Consider the following 5,752-nt stretch of genomic DNA (forward strand, 5'->3'; position numbering starts at 1 on the left):
CGGTGTCCGAATATAACCGTCCAATATATCAATCTTTATGTCTCGACCATTTCGAGACTCCTCGTCATGTCCGTGATCACATCCGGGACTCCGAACAACCTTCGGTACATCAAAACATATAAACTCATAATATAACTGTCATTGAAACCTTAAGCGTGCGGACCCTACGGGTTCGAGAACAATGTAGACATGACCGAGACATGTCTCCGGTCAATAACCAATAGCGGGACCTGGATGCTCATATTGGCTACATATTCTACGAAGATCTTTATCGGTCAGAACGAATAACAACATATGTTGTTCCCTTTGTCATCGGTATGTTAATTGCCCGAGATTCGATCGTCGGTATCCAATACCTAGTTCAATCTCGTTACCGGCAAGTCTCTTTACTCGTTCTGTAATACATCATCTCGCAACTAACTTATTAGTTGCATTGCTTGCAAGGCTTAAGTGATGTGCATTACCGAGAGGGCCCAGAGATACCTCTCCGACGATCGGAGTGACAAATCCTAATCTTGAAATACGTCAACCCAATATGTACCTTTGGAGACACCTGTAGAGTACCTTTATAATCACCCAGTTACGTTGTGACGTTTGGTAGCACACAAAGTGTTCCTCCGGCACACGGGAGTTACATACTCTCATAGTCATAGGAACATGTATAAGTCATGAAGAAAGCAATAGCAACATACTAAACGATCGGATGCTAAGCTAATGGAATGGGTCATGTCAATCAGATTATTCAACTAATGATGTGATCCCGTTAATCAAATGACAACTCTTTGTCAATGGTTAGGAAACATAACCATCTTTGATTAACGAGCTAGTCAAGTAGAGGCATACTAGTGACACTCTGTTTGTCTATGTATTCACACATGTATTATGTTTCCGGTTAATACAATTCTAGCATGAATAATAAACTTTTATCATGATATAAGGAAATAAATAATAACTTTATTATTTCCTCTAGGGCATATTTCCTTCAGGAGTGGTGGCACGGTTTTTTTTCTTCTGTAATATTTTGTAAAGAGAATAAAATGCAGGTGGTGGTGGGAGGTGGGACGGAAAAAACCCGGACGAAAGTGGTGGGACAAAAAAAACCGTGCCGTGGACGCAATCCTACCAACTGCTTCTTTAGGAGTAGAGATAAAAGCAAGGCTGCACACACCTAGGTTCGGCGCTCTTAATTAAATTTAACAAGCAGCAAAGAATTGAATGTCAAAATTCATCAAAGTTACTTAATCTGTTGTCAGCGATGACTTGTTGCACATACCAGAGGTCTAATATTCTTTCATTCTCTTCTCTTTTCTTTCGGAGTAACATGCAAAATTAGCTAGATCAATGCCCAGTCTACACTAAAAGAGCATAAGAACTTATTTCTGGGATTATAGGCTAAACAGAAGTATGGCAAGCTACGCAGATAACAAGGCAACTCGAAACTATCTTTTCAAGCAAATGTAAACAGTATCAGACACACATAAATCATACCACAGTATCATACTTCAGACGTAAACCGAACAAACAAAATTCATATCAGAGTATTTAGACATAAGTTGTTTACATCAGCCAACATTATATCCAACGGAACTTGAGGAAATTATGTTCTTAAATACAGAGAAGGTTTACCTCACTGAGTGGATCTTTTATATCATCACACTCGACGATGCTTTCCTGCAGAGTGCAGACATGCAAGTTAATTACTATGCATAAGAAGTCCAGCAGGTGTATTAGGACCACCGTATACTTACATAGTTATGAAAAATAACCATGTCAACATCATCGGGGACGTCAACTAACAGGCGTCTGATGCAATACTACCGGGATATAACAACTCATTGCTGTCTAGATGCATTATCCAATCCATGCCAGATTCCTACCATGAAGAAAAATGCTTTTTGTTTATGATAAATACAATACACTAAACGAACACTATTAATAATTGTTGGTGATAAGCCTAAAACAAACATACATACCCGGGCCATCACAATGGTCATCTCCATGTTGAGTGATTGCTTCAAAAACAGTTCGTGGTTGCAAGGCTTGTAGAAGAATCCAGCGAGCCAGGTTTCGTTACAGATTCGGCTGCAGGTGAAACATATACATCATCAGAATGGGCATCGAAATGAATTTGTGTATAGCCCGACGAGGCACGCGGGCGGCGAAGATTGTTTCGGACCACCTGGCCTGCTGCTCCTCAAGCTCCTTGGTCCTGTACACCACCTTCACCCCCCTAAAGAAGAAGAAGAGAAACAGAATCAGAGATTGAGAACAAGCAGAGTGAAATTGGTACTACTGGATTCTTGGAAATCTCAAGCGAGGAACGCACGGGGATGGACTCGAGGACGCCGGCGGCGCTGGGCTTGGCGGCCTTGCCCTCGATGAAGAGCAAAAAGTGTGCGACGCCGATGACCTTGTGGTAGAAGAGCCACGGCAGGATCTAGTCCAGGCCTGTGGAGGTGCTCGTTTGCATGCACACCTGGCAAGCAAGCAAAAGATCAGTAGGTCGGACACATCGGCCGGCGACCAGCGAGGAAGAGGGCGGAGGTGAGATTGGAAAGGTAGTACTTTGGGGTGGTGGGTGTCCGGCGCGTCGAAGTGGAAGGACCAGCCGCGGAGTTAGGGGAAGGCGGGGGCGGCGAGTACCTCGACGCAGGAGGCGGCGGAGGAGTGGAGGGACTGCAGCCTCGACGGGGCCGGCACGGCCAGGCGAGGGGAGCTGGCGTCGTCCACGCCTCCGCCACGCCACTAGAGCACGAACGCGAGGAGGGCGAGCGCGAGCGGTTAGGCGGTGAGGAGGAGCAGCAGGTGGCGCCACGTCGCGCCGCCGCCGACGCGGTGGAGTACGGCGATCGGAGATCGGGTCGAGGGCGACGCCAGAGAAGAGCACAACCCTAGAGCAGCGACGGCGAACGTCAGGATTCGGCGACCAATTGTCCCGCCCTAGTTTTTTTTCGTGGGTTTATTTTTGTAGATTTTTTTCTAAGCGTTTTTTTCTCGATCGGCCGTGTGGGAGGAGGGAATCGGCGCTGGAACCAGGGCGGGATCGCTGTTATGTACGAGGTGGAACTGAGGACGAAAATAAACCAGAATTGATGAACGAAAAAAAACCGGGAAGCGAGACTACCGACTGCTCCATTAAGAATAGAGATTAAGGCCAGGAAATTGTCTAAGGCACCGAAACAGCATCGTGTTAGAGGGTGGGACTGATTAGATGGTGAACCTCATCATAAGGAGGCTCGCCTCTGGGCCGCTGACGATGAAACAACCAATGCAACATAAAAAATAAAATAAAATAGCAAGGCCAACCATCAATAATGCTATGCTCGAATTAATGTATGTCTAGTTACACATATGGATTTATCTCTACCTCCATTCCTAAACCTTGTGTTCGATTAGCTCAAAAAAAATTGATGGAAATTTCAGCACAAACAATGGATAACCATCAGTGGATGCCACCTGCTTGAAATTCTCCTTCCTTGCACAGAAGTCAAGGCATTTTTTCTTCAACTCCGCGCAGCCATACGTGTCAGCATAAACGAGGATACTCACAACAGTATGTATCGACATGTTGTCCCACAACTTTCGTACGCACATGAGCTTCAGACGGTCTAGCGCATACCGATCTGCAGCAGCAAGTAGATCCTGCAACATCTCAATGGACGATGAGTGGCCGACATGCTCGTTGTCCTCGGGCCAGGCATCTGTGTACATGAACCGAAGCATGGCACCCAATATCGCAGGTGTGATCTCGTGCAACACGATGGGCGCTGACGAGGTCGTGGTAGCCTCCATCATGGATCCAAAGAGCATAGCCTTGAAGACCGGCGAGCGGGCGGCGAGCACCAACCGGTGTGCCCGGAATGTCTCACCGTCGACGGCCAATGACACGTCTGTCGTCATCATCATCCCATCGTCGGTCCTATTGCCATCTTCTAGCAAGCGGCCGAGATGGTCTCCGAGGTCCGAGGCCGGAACTGGATCAGGGCCTAGCTCATTTACGACCACGATGGAGCACAGGAATGTGGCGTATCCATCGACGACATATGTCTCTGGAGCAGGACGTTCAAAGAACTAGGGATATCCAGTCTCGTCAGCACGAAAGAAGTAGTTGCGTCGACTAATACGATTTTGATTATGTTCTTTGACGTGCGACCTGTTTGTGATCTTGGGAGATGGTCTGCCGTGCATAAAAGAAAAATGCTACTCCTCAGATTCAAACTCACGACCTACAGGTTACCCGTGCGGTTGGCTATCCAGCACACAGAGTCGGATTTGACAACACAGTAAGATATATAAGCTTTATATACTTTAGGCTGAATAATATAAATTAAGAACTTTAATCCCATAAGCAAAATATAACAAGTTAAATACCCAGGCATACCACCCCAACACAAGACGTCTCTTGTTTAAAAAGTATAATTACACTATGCATAATTCAAAAGGTTCATGTCATTTTAAATAGAATTAATGTGTTATTTTAAAACATATTCATACAATTTAAAATACTAATGAATTATAAAATATGCTTATATGATTTGAATAGTACACATCAGAATCTGCAATCCGATGGCACACTAGGCTCCTATTTATTTTTCATACATATTTTATATTTAATTTTAGTTACAAAATATGTAAAAAAATAGAAAACACATAAAATTTATTAAACACCTGAACTCTTTTAAACAACCTAAAATTTCCTTAAACCACGATCACTTTTATATACTACATGAATATGATATTGAAATCAGGAAACAATTAACATATATATGAATTTATTTAAATATAAAAAATTCTAGAAGTAATTTACTATTTTCTTAAAATGTGAACATGTTTTAAATCACAGTTTTTTTTAAATTCATAAGTTAATTATATGGTTGTTAAATTTAGTACGGGGACATGTTTTGATGTTATATGAACTTCTATAATGTAATTTATTTTCTTTGTATGTTATTATTTATAACACGTCATTATAATTTACAAAAATTTAAAATGCAAAAAACTAAAACGTTGCAATTGTCCACACTGACTACAATTCAGTTTAGCCACACGATCGTTTTGTGTTATAGTCACAAAATTTAATTATATGGATTTTTGTTAAATTAGTACCTGGATATGTTTCGATGTTATATGAACATTTTTAATGTAGTTTATTTTATTTATATGTATATTATTTATAACGCATGATTATAGTTTACATATTTTTTACAAAATTTAAAAATGTGAAAAATTAAAATGTTGAAAATGGTTGCGCCGAATGCAATTCAGTTTAGTCACACGATCGCGGTGTGTTATATTCATAAATTGTAATTTACATCAAAATAAGTTGCCTTGTCGGTTGTGGTGCAATGCCCGGGCACTTATTTACCTGATGAGGTTCCTGGTTTGAATGACCGATCATGCACTGATTTTTGGGACTAAAAAATGAACTGATTTTTTCCGCAAAATAATGCACTGATTTTTGGGATTAAAATTGTTCACGAACTCTGCAGGTCACATGTTCAAACCTCTGGCGAACCATTTTATTTTCTGTACTTTTTTCTGAGATTTTTTTTTTGAACTGTCACCGGGGTCCCTCCACTTGAATTTAATTGCCAAGTCACCACCAAGGGGGGGGGGGTCCTCATTTTTACAAACAGCAACGCACACTTAAGGGGGAAAACTAACAGAGCCCAGACTAGATCACCGCATCAACGCACGCACCCATGCATCAATATCCTTGCGATCCTGTGGACGTAGCCGCTCCCGCCAAAGA

At 42.4% G+C, this 5,752-nt stretch overlaps 1 pseudogene; it reads right to left on the bottom strand.

Moving 5' to 3' along the window:
• Positions 1 to 1,605: 1,605 nt before the first annotated feature.
• Positions 1,606 to 3,373, bottom strand: LOC123084037 (glycosyltransferase-like KOBITO 1; annotated as a pseudogene).
• Positions 3,374 to 5,752: the final 2,379 nt, after the last annotated feature.

Source organism: Triticum aestivum, chromosome 4A (genome assembly GCF_018294505.1).
Source record: "Triticum aestivum cultivar Chinese Spring chromosome 4A, IWGSC CS RefSeq v2.1, whole genome shotgun sequence".
In the NCBI taxonomy this organism is placed as follows: domain Eukaryota; kingdom Viridiplantae; phylum Streptophyta; class Magnoliopsida; order Poales; family Poaceae; genus Triticum; species Triticum aestivum.